The sequence below is a fragment of the Curcuma longa genome, chromosome 12, assembly GCF_044706935.1.
Source record: "Curcuma longa cultivar G26 ecotype Majalengka, Jawa Barat chromosome 12, ITB_CL_G26_1.1, whole genome shotgun sequence".
Classification (NCBI taxonomy): Eukaryota; Viridiplantae; Streptophyta; class Magnoliopsida; order Zingiberales; family Zingiberaceae; genus Curcuma; species Curcuma longa.
Genome location: NC_133872.1, coordinates 5,039,338 through 5,050,784, shown reverse-complemented (window position 1 = coordinate 5,050,784; position 11,447 = coordinate 5,039,338). Strand labels below are relative to the sequence as shown.

General features: G+C 35.6%; 1 pseudogene; it reads left to right on the top strand.

The window, feature by feature from the left end:
* The first annotated feature begins 5,867 nt into the window (after positions 1–5,867).
* On the top strand, positions 5,868–9,946 carry LOC141842787 (uncharacterized; annotated as a pseudogene).
* Positions 9,947–11,447: the final 1,501 nt, after the last annotated feature.

The window sequence follows — 11,447 nt, the reverse complement described above, 5'->3', positions numbered from 1 at the left end:
AAAAAGGTGAACGAGAGAATGACACTTTGGGCCTTATACATACCGATGTATGTGGACCCATGTTGACTCATGCACGAGGAGGTTATAGCTACTTCATCACCTTCATCGATGATCACTCACGATTTGGGTATGTGTATCTATTGAGATACAAGTCTGAAGCCTTTAAAAAGTTTAAAGAATTTAGACATGAAGTAGAGAAACAACTTGGTAAAAGTATTAAAATACTTCAATCCGATCGAGGTGGTGAATACTTAAGCCAAGAGTTTCAAGATTATCTCAGGGACAATGAGGATATTGTCTCAATGGACTCCACCTTATACGTAACAACATAATGGGGTGTTGGAAAGGTGAAATCGAACCTTGTTGGACATGGTTAGGTCAATGATGAATCATGCAAGTCTTCCCAAATCCTTTTAGGGTTATGCACTCGAGAACTATTTACTTGCTAAATAGAGTCCCGACTAAGGCAGTCTCTACTACTCCATATGAGATATGGAATGGTAAAAAATCTCATTTATCTTATTTGAAGATATGAGGTTGTCCTACTTATGTGAAGAGGACTGTATCAGACAAAATAGATGCTAAGTTTGATAAGTGTCTATTTATTGGATACCCTAAGGAAACTAGGAGTTACCAATTCTATCATCCCTTAGAATAAAAGGTGTTTGTTTCAAGGCATGTTGTATTTCTAGAAAAAGAGTTTCTCTTATAAGAAAATAGTGGGAGTGAGGTTGAGCTAAGAGTAGTTGAAGAAACTCCAATAGACACATAAGAGATGCCTAATCTAGACCCACAACCTATTACTCATAGGGATAAGATAATGGTTGAACCTGTAGATACACCGCCACTTCGTAGATCTAGTAGGATATGTCTAATTCTTGAGAGATATGAATTTCTCATAAGTGAATCGAGAGACGTACTACTCATTAAGGATGAGGAGCCTACTAGTTATGAAGAAGTTCTAAAAAGTTTAGAAAGGGACTCATGTTTAAAAGCCATGAAATTGGAAATGGATTTCATGTACGAAAACCAAGTTTGGAACTTGGTGGACCCACCCGAAGGGATAACTCCTATAGGGTGCAAATGGGTTTTCAAGAAGAAAATTGACATGGATGGTAATTTGATTACCCACAAAGCAAGATTGGTGGCGAAAGGCTATCGTCAAAAATATGATATTGACTATGACGAGACCTTTTCACCAGTGGCTATGCTTAAGTCCATTCGGATACTCCTAGCCATAGTGGTCTCATTATGATTATGAGATATGACAAATGGATGTGAAAATAACTTTCCTTAATAAAAATCTATCTAAGGATGTGTATATGATACAACCCAAAGGTTTCACATCTGTTGATAAAAACAAAGTATGCAAGCTTCAATGATCTATTTATGGACTGAAGCAAGCATCGAGGAGTTGGAATATCCATTTTGATGAGGTAATCAAAGAGTTTGATTTCTCACAAAATCCAGATGAACCCTGTGTGTACATGAACATGGGAGTGTGGTCGTATTCCTAGTATTATATGTCGATGACATATTACTTATAGGAAATGATGTGCCCGTTCTATAGTCTGTTAAAGTTTGGTTGTCAAAAATATTCTCCATGAAAGACATGGGAGAAGCAACCTATATCCTTGGGATTAAGATCTATAGAGATAGATCAAAAAAGTTAGTTGGTCTTTCACAGTCTACATACATCAATAAAGTGCTAACACACAACATAAAAGAATCGAAAGGTTTCATTCCCATGGAACATAGGATTCACCTTGCCATGTATCCGCACACTAAGATGAGAGGATTCACATGAGCTATATATGCGTCAACTATAGGATCAATCATGTATGCTATGTTATGTACAAGGCTCAATATATCATACACTCTGAGTGTTACAAGCAGATACTAGTTGGATTCAGGCATAGATCACTGAGTGGTTATCAAGGTAATCCTTAAATACTTAAGAAGAACTAAGGAATCATTCTTAGTATATGGAGGGGGTGATATAATTATATGTGAGTATGCTGATATCAATTTTTAGACGGGCAAGGATGATTCTAATTCCCAATCTGGATACGTATTCACCCTTAATGGAGGTGCAATAAGTTAGAAAAGTTTCAAGCAAGAAATCGTTGTTGATTCAACCACTAAGGCAGAATACATTGTTGCTTTTGAAGCAGCAAAGGAAGTGGTTTGGATCAAGAAGTTCGTCACTAAACTTGATGTGATTCCGAGCATTGTTGAGGCAATACTAATTTACTGTGACAATAATGGGGCCATTGCTCAGGCCAAGAAAACTAAGTCTTATCAGCGATCCAAACATGTGCTTCGCCACTATCACTTGATCAGGGAGATCATTAGTAGGGATGAAATACACATTGAGAAAATTTTCAACGAAAAGAATCTAGCAGATTCTTTGATAAAACCTCTACCTCAAAGTAAGTTTTAAAGTCATGTAGAATCCTATGGTATTGGATACCATGGCAATTGATATTAGGTCAAGTGAGAGTATGTTATATTTGAGAGGTGTCCTAAGACAATCACCTTATGATTGCACTTCAACCTTCGCCTTTTACTTGTTCTTCTTTAGTTGTCTTGCAAAAAGAGCCATACTTTTTTCTTCTTGGCTTGTTTTAGTCTATTCATGGAGTTCAAGTTCAAAAAATAGTTGGTCTAATTTAATTTTTAAGAGATCTTGGGAAACTTTGTAAGCATCGACAATCGATGCCCACAAGATGTTTCTCATGAAAACTCTTAGTGTGCACCTTATGATATCCTCATTCTCCACAGATTATCTGATTGCGTGCAGCTTGTTGAGAATGTTCTGGAGTCAGGCGTGGAGTTGACTAGCAGACTCTCCTTCCTACATGGTTATATTATATAAAATTATTTAAAAGCAATTCCATTTTGCTTACCTTAGTGTCGGGCGTTCCTTCATGGAGCTTGATTAGCTTATTCCACAAATCTTTTGTACACTGATGAAGGGGCCGACCCAACTAAGCCCTTCTTGACCAATCACATTGAAGAGTCTGAGTAGCTTTAGTGTTGGCTTCTACTTTTTTTTATGACAGGGTTTCATTCCTCACAGCCCATTAGACTTCTGGCTGGTTTGCTAGGTAGTGTGAACCCAGTTTGGATAGAGATCCACATTTCTACTTGAGTCTTTAGGTGGAACTCCATGAAATTCTTCCAGTAACCGAAGTCATCTCCGGTAAAGAGCGGGGGACGAGTTGTGTTGTAACCCTCTTGGTGTGCCATTTATAATCTTGCACACACATAAAAATAATGTTGTTCCAAAACTTGATCTTAGATTAGTAGTGTGGGAAGAGTAATATACATGAAGGAAAAAGTCACTCGAGTGGTATTGCACTAACTTCGAGCAATTTCAAAAAATTAAAAAATTTATCAGAAGAGGTAATTATACCAATTCTAGCTAAGAACAAGAAAAATTGAAAACCAATGAAAAGCTTTCAAGCTCGATTGGTGGTTGCACCAATTTCAAGCATCCCGCTTTGATATTAATTGTTGGATCGAGAAAGCACTAGAGGGGGTGAATAGCATGATTCATAAATTTTAGAAATCATTCGTAAAATAAAGTACTATAGTGGAAATAAAACAAAATAGATACTTTTATTTTTACTTAGTTCACAACTTCTGGTTGCTATTATAAGACTCGCAGTCACGTTGACCGCTTTCGTTAGGAAATCAGTATTAGCCTTCTTCTTGGAAGAGAAGAAGGTTCATTTCTTTTACAAAGATAAGGTTCAGTAACAATCTTACCGACCCTTTAGAAATCAATACAGAAAAATGAGTGTGAATGCAATTAACTACACATTTTCAAATATTATGCTTGTCTAAGCTCGTAGCGACATCGCGTCATTGTTGCGTTGTTGAGCTCGAGCGTAGTAGCATTTTGACATCAAAATCTTGGCACAAAATGGAAGAAGAGAAGTGGCAAAAAACTATTGTTGTAGGCTACTGTTCCTGATGAGTTAGGGTTTGTATGCATTTTAATCAATTCATTTTTAGATTTTTGCATGAAAATAAATTTCATAATGAATCGATTTGATCATATTTGTGCTATATCGCATAATTTGAGGTTTGATTATAATTTCCATGATTTAATGGTGAATTTTATATTAATTGAGTTTAATCGATTGTAGGGCTCAAATTGGACCAAGATCGAGCTCAACCGCGATCGAATCGAGCCAAGTTTGCCCAAATTGATCAAGCCACATTTAGGACATGACCTAACTCAAGCCCGATCAAGATCCATCATTTTCCACAAACCCTAAGCTTCCCTAAAACCCAGATCAAGTTTTCTCCATCGGATCATAAACGAACGACTGAGATCGACTGATTAATCATGGGATATAAGACAAATTGATACGTGATGAACAGTGGTTGGCTACGCACTATTCATCGTTCCCAACCGTGACACCTCTGCTGAGCAGCGTACGTCTACAGCGAGCCCCTTCCTCCCAAACCAATTCCATTGCATTCCTTGATCCCTGAGGAGTCTGAAGCCGGTCGATTGGGTGAAATGTGGCAGCTGGATGAGGCGCAACGACGAGGGTTTCTCCGACGGCCATCACCTCTGTTTTTGCTTGTTCCGGCCATCTACAGCGCAATCCGAACCGCGATTCTTGGAGGGGTTCTCTGAGGATCATGGAGCACTCCTGAATCATCAGCAAATCAATTGGAGCAAGTAGAAGCCACGGAATCCAGTTTTTGCCAGCTGAAACAGCCTGTGCAAGCATTCTGTTCTTGTGCGGAGAGGGTTTCTTCGGGATTTCGGGGTGCTAGCAGCGAGCAAACCACACCGGCGACCATCTTGAAGCTTCCGAAGGAGTTATTGAAGCCACATTGTGGATTCACCAGCTTGATTGACACCAAGTTGAGAAGAAGCAATGGAAAAGGGAAGGGTTGAATGAGTTTATCTGTTTCTGTTTCTGATTTCTGTTGATTGTTTCTGTAATTTCCAGTTTTGAAGTTTTTGTTAATTTCATTTCTTAGCAACCTTGTTAATTTGGTTATTCGGTTAATGTTTAGTTTTGGTTTGGATTCAGATTTACCTTAGAATTTGCTTAGCTTAGCTTAAACCCTTCTTGCAATCCGAATTTGATATTTGAGATTCTGAAATTTTTGATACTGTTTTTTTGCCAGTTTGGGTGATGTTAGCTAGTGATTCCATTTGCATTTACTTGTTATTTTGCATGGAATGTTAAGGATGAATTGCTGATTTGATACTCTCATCGAATTTGAGAATTTTCCATTAGGGTTTCATGGTCTTTAGCATTGAGTTTGAGTTTCATAGACAATTCTAGGATTTGAATTTTTCACAAGCATAAGGGAATTGAATTTCATAGTTTTGGATTAGTTTTAGCTTGTTTGGATGCTAATCAGTTTAGGATGTTACTTTGATTTAAGTTGAATTTATTTTTAGGTTTGCTTTGATACGTTGTTTCAATAGTCTCATATCTAGATTAGACTTGCATTCTTCATTTATTTACTTGCTAATTTTTAATTACATTTCATTCCAAAATCCCAAAACCCCATTTACATTTGAAAACCCAAAAAGAACGACACGCAAGCTCGATTTAAATAATTTTCTATTAGCCCTTGGAAAAATACGACTCGAGGCCCCTATACTTCTTTTGATTTGTATTCCTCGTGGGTTTTCGATAATTAATCAATTTGCAACCCTAATCATGACACATCAATTCTAGGGTTGTCAAATTTTGGCGCCGTTGTCGGGGAATCCTAGTAGAAATTATTTGATTTGAGCTTTTGCACAGTTTTACATTTTTTTATTTCTATTTTTCTTGAATTGATTGCATATCTGATCTTTTTCCTTTATTTTTGTTGAGTTTATGACCAGGAGTGCAGGTGGTGATTTAGCTGAATTTGATCCAGAACTAGAGAAAACTTTGAGAGCCCTGAGGTCTTTGAAAATTCAAGAAAGAGCATCAAACGTGGCTGAGAGCAGTTCTTCACATTTGAGCAGTCCCATGGCAGAGAACAGCAAGACTATGAAGGAGCTTGCAGCTCCTGATGATGGTTATCAGTACTCATGCATTGCCTATCCAGAGTTAGCTGGGGATTTCGAGCTCAGATCGGGCCTCATTCATCTTCTGCCTAAGTTTCAGGGATTATCTGGAGAAGATCCAAACAGACACCTGCACGAGTTTCATATAGTGTGCTCCACCATGAAGCCACAAGGAATTTCTGAAGAAGATATCAAGTTGAGAGCTTTTCCATTTTCACTGACTGGAGTAGCAAAGGATTGACTCTACTATTTGCCTACTGGACATGTCACTAGCTGGATAGAAATGAAGAAGGCATTTTTGAAAAGTTTTTTCCGGCATCCAAGGACAGCAATCATAAGGAAGAACATCTGTGGTATTCAGCAAGTGGTGGGGGAGTCCCTTTATGATTACTGGGAGAGGTTCAAGAAGTTATGCTCTAGCTGTCCTCAACACCAAATCAGTGAGCAACTTCTTGTTCAATATTTTTACGAGGGTCTGCTTCCCATGGATAGAAGCATGATAGATGCTGCAGCTGGTGGAGCCTTGGTGAACAAAACCCCTGAGCAAGCCAGAGAATTGATTTCCAACATGGCAGAAAATTCACAACAATTTGGTAGTAGAGCACTTTCTACTAGAGGGGTGAGTGAAGTTCAAATGGTTTCAAATGAACAAAAAGAGATAAAGAACTCACTATTGGAATTGACATCATTGGTGAAGCAAATGACTTTGAGCAACATGGGCAAGGAGCAAAATTTTCCTATAGCTTCATCCACCAACCAAACCGTGAGAGTATGTGGCATTTGTTCAAGTCAAGAGCATAATTCTGGATTTGTGCCCTAATCTTCAACAAGATGAATCATTAGCCGCCTTGACTAGAGCTCAGTTCCAACCAAAGAATGATCCATTCTCATCCACATACAATCCGGGGTGGAAGAACCATCCAAATTTGAAGTATGAGAACTCCTTCTATCAACAACAACCTTCCTAACCATCTCAACCTCAAAATCAGCCCCCATTTCAACAATTTCAGCAAGGGAATCAACCATAGCAGCCCAAAGTGGGTAACAGCCATTTCCAAGTTTCCAGTAATTTCTCAATCAATTCCAACAATTTCAGCAACCTATAAATCAATTTCAGCAGCCACAACATCAATTTCAGCAAGGAAATCAACCATTTCAGCCTCAATTCCAAGTTTCACAGCAATTCCAGCCTCCTATACCGAATTCACAACAAGTTTTTCAGCCTTTTCGAGCCAAATTCAGCAATTTCAGCCTCCTATACCGAATTCACAGCAAGTGCAAAATTTTCAGTAGCCACCTCCCATGTTTCAAGCTCAACAAAAATCATATACGAGCTATGGAAACTCTAATTCTTTCAATGTGCAACAACAAAGGATGGAGGAGTTGATGCAGCAAATGTTAATGCAACAACAAAATCAACAAAGGACTGATACAACCTTGCAAAATCTTGAAAGGCAAATTGGACAATTAGCAAGTGGAATGAATCAATTGCAAGCTCAAGGGTCAAGCCAATTACCATCACAAACAACTCCTAATCCTAAGGGGAATGTTAGTGTCATAACTTTGAGGAGTGGGAAGTCTATTTCAAATCCAAACAATCAAAAATCCTGAAATTAATGAGAAAATTCTAACAACTCTCAATTTCAACACAAAACAGCCCTGAAATCGACTTTTAGCATCCATTGGTGGTCAAAATTCACAACCAAGCCCCTCTTCAATTGATCATCCAATTTCGGTTGAAGAACATGAAGAAAACAGAATTTTTAAAGATGGTACAGCAGCTAAACCAACTCAGAATTCAGCCCCTATTTCAACAACACAAAATTCAGCTCAAGGGGTAGAACCAAGGATTCCTTTGCCCTTTCCCCAACGCAAAATTCAAGCTAGAAGGAGCGTAGAGGAGGAGAAATCCAAAGAATTTCAAGAGTTGGTAAACTTGTTCAGTAAAGTGGAGGTAAATGTGCCCTTGCTAACCATGATTAAGCAAATTCCAAAGTATGCTAAATTTCTCAAAGACTTATGCATGCACAAAAAGAGGTTGAAGGGTAATGAGTTGGTCAACATGGGGAAGAATGTTTCAGCGCTTTTTCAGCAAATTCCTCAAAAATGTGAAGACCCAGGAGTGTTCACTATACCTTGTGAAATTGGGAGCAATTTATTCCAAGATGCTATGTTAGATTTGGGAGCTTCCATAAATGTGATGCCAAGATCAGTTTTCCAGATGTTGGGTATTGGTCCTCTACAGCCTATAGGGGTAGTGATTCAATTAGCCGACAGAAGTCAAACTCACCCAGCAGGTATGATTGAAGATGTATTAGTAAAGGTGAAAGAATTGATTTTCCCTGCAGATTTCTACATACTGGACATGGAAGGGGATTTCTCAGCACACAGATCTCCACTCATTCTTGGGAGACCATTTTTGAAGACTGCAAGAACCAAGATTGATGTATATGCAGGCACGCTTTCCATGGAAATAGGAGATTCAATTGTCTAGTTCAGTATTTTTGATGCAATGAAACACCCGAGGGAGGATCATTCTGTTTTGAGTATTGATATTGTTGATGAGCTGGTTGGAGTTGATACATTTGCTGATGAGGATTATTCTGAAATTGAAGACTGTGATGTCCATCTCTATAGAGGTATCAGGAGATTCAGAGGTAGATTATGTGGGTGTAGGGGATTGCACTGAGCCCCAGGGATCACCAATATCTACAGAGCAGACACAGCCTGATTTGAAGCCTCTGCCAGATCATTTGAAGTATGCTTATTTGGGAGATGATCAATAGCTACCTGTCATCATTGCACGGAATTTAGAGCTAGAGTAGGAGGAAAATTGTTACAAGTCTTGAGGCAGCACAAGAAAGCCATCGGATGGACACTTGATGATATACCTGGGATTAGTCCTGTATTTGCATGCATCAGATTCATTTAGAGGAGAATGTCAAGCCCGTGAGACAACCACAAAGAAGGTTCAACCCTTTGATCCTTGATGTAGTGAAGAAAGAGGTGACTAAACTACTACAGGTAGACATTATTTATCCCTATTTCTGACAGCAGATGGGTGAGTCCTATCCATGTGGTTCCCAAGAAGTCAGGGGTGACAGTGGTGGCAAATGAAGAAAATGAATTGATACCCACAAGAGTGAAGAATGCATGGAGAGTTTGTATTGACTACCAGAAGCTGAACGAAGCCACAAGGAAGGACCATTATTCTTTGCCCTTCATTGATCAGATGTTGGAGAGATTGACAGGGAGATCACATTATGATTTTCTAGACGGATATACAGGTTATCTTCAAATTTGCATAGATCCGAAAGATCAGGAGAAAACTGCATGGTAAGTATTTTTGGTGAGCTTTTAGAGCACTGCATGGAAGTTTTCATTGATGATTTTTTTATCTTTGGTACATCCTTTGATGCATGCTTAGAAAATTTATCTAGGGTTTTACATAGATGCATCGAGACTGATCTTGTTCTTAATTTTGAAAAATGTCATTTTATGGTCGAGCACGGTATTGTCTTGGGTCACATAGTCTCTAGGAGAGGTATAGAAGTAGATCCTACTAAAATAAGTGCTATATCTTCTTTATCTTACCCCGTATGCGTACATGATGTTCGAGTCTTTCTTGGTCATGTAGGATTCTACAAGAGATTTATTAGAGACTTCAGCAAAGTTGCTCTTCCCCTATCTCGATTGTTGCAGAAGGATGTGATTTTTCATTTTGATGCAAAATGCAAAGAAGCCTTTCAGAGGTTGAAGGAAGCTCTTATTACAGCACTTATCATCAGACCACCGGACTGGAGCTTACCTTTTGAGTTGATGTACGACGCCTCGAACCATACTGTAGGAGTTGTGCTTACACAGAGAGTAGATGGAGCACCACACATGATTTGGAAGTCTTGAGCACAGTGCACTCCTCTTTTATTTTATATTTTATTATTATTTGGACTGTAAGACGGGTTTGTTCGCTTCCAGAAAGAGTTTTGAAAAGGAGACGATTAGTAGACGAGCACCTTTTATATATAGGTCTCGGACATACTAACTCTAGGGGAGTTAAGAACCAAGTAAAATTCATGAGCTCATGTTTTGTTACCTAATATCCGCTCCTTGCATTTTGATAGAACGCATGAACTAATGAACGCTATTCACCCCCTCTATCCATGATAGATTTACTTTTGTTGAAAATTTAGATAATTTTAAAAATATCAATAAATTAGAATATATAAAATCAATTAATTTGACTAATTTAAATTTAAATAAATTAAAAAATAAAAATTAATTAATTTAACTAATTCAAATTCAAATAAATTAGAAAATAAAATTAATTAACTACTAATTCAAATATAAATGAAATTAGAAAATATAAAATGAATTAATTTGACTAATTTAAATTCAAATAATTTAAAATTTCAAAATTACTTAATTTGATTCAAATAATTTTAAAAAATTCACAATTACCTAATTTAACACATTCAAATAATTTAAAATTTTAAAATTATCTAATTTGGCCCATTAATCTAATTTAGAAAATTTTAAAAATTAAAATTAATAAATTTAAAAAAGTTAAATAAATCAAAAATTTTAATTAATGAATTAATTAATTTAAAATCTAAATCTTATCAACAATGAAAATTTACCTATCTTGAAAAAATCAATTAATAAATATAAATAAAATAATAATTTGACTAATTCAATTTTAAAAATTTAATGATTAAAATTTTAAATATAATTAATTATAATAAACTTATTTTAGACATAATTTAAATAAATAAAAAATTAGATTAATTTTTTAATCTATTTAACCAAAATAATAACAAATTAAATAGTTTAAATTTAATTAATTTAATTAATCTAAAAATAATTACTAATTCAATCAATCAATATAAAATTAATAATTATTAAGATAAATCTAATAATTTAAATTTAATTAATAATTTAAAATTAAATAATCAAGATAATATTAATAATGAGATAAATTCAAAACCTAACAAAATAAATTCTAAAATTAATAATCTAACCACTAAAAATTTAAAATTAAATCTTAAAAATTCTTACAATAAATTTTAAATTTAAAAAATACTAATTTAAATTTAAATATTAAAAATATCTAAATTTAAATAATAAAATTAATTACAATCATATACCTTTTAATTATAAAATAATGAATAATTATAAAATTTTAAAATTAAATCTGAAAAAATTTGAAATTAAATGCTAAATTTCAAAAAATAAAATTATCAATTTTAACTAGTCATATTTAAATCTTAAAAATTTAAATTTAAATAATAAAATTCATTATTATCAAGTTCTATTTTATTATGAAATATAACTTAATTCAAATCATAAATTCAATCCACAATGTTTAAAAGAATTCAACAAAAATAAATTAAGAATCCAAACAAAT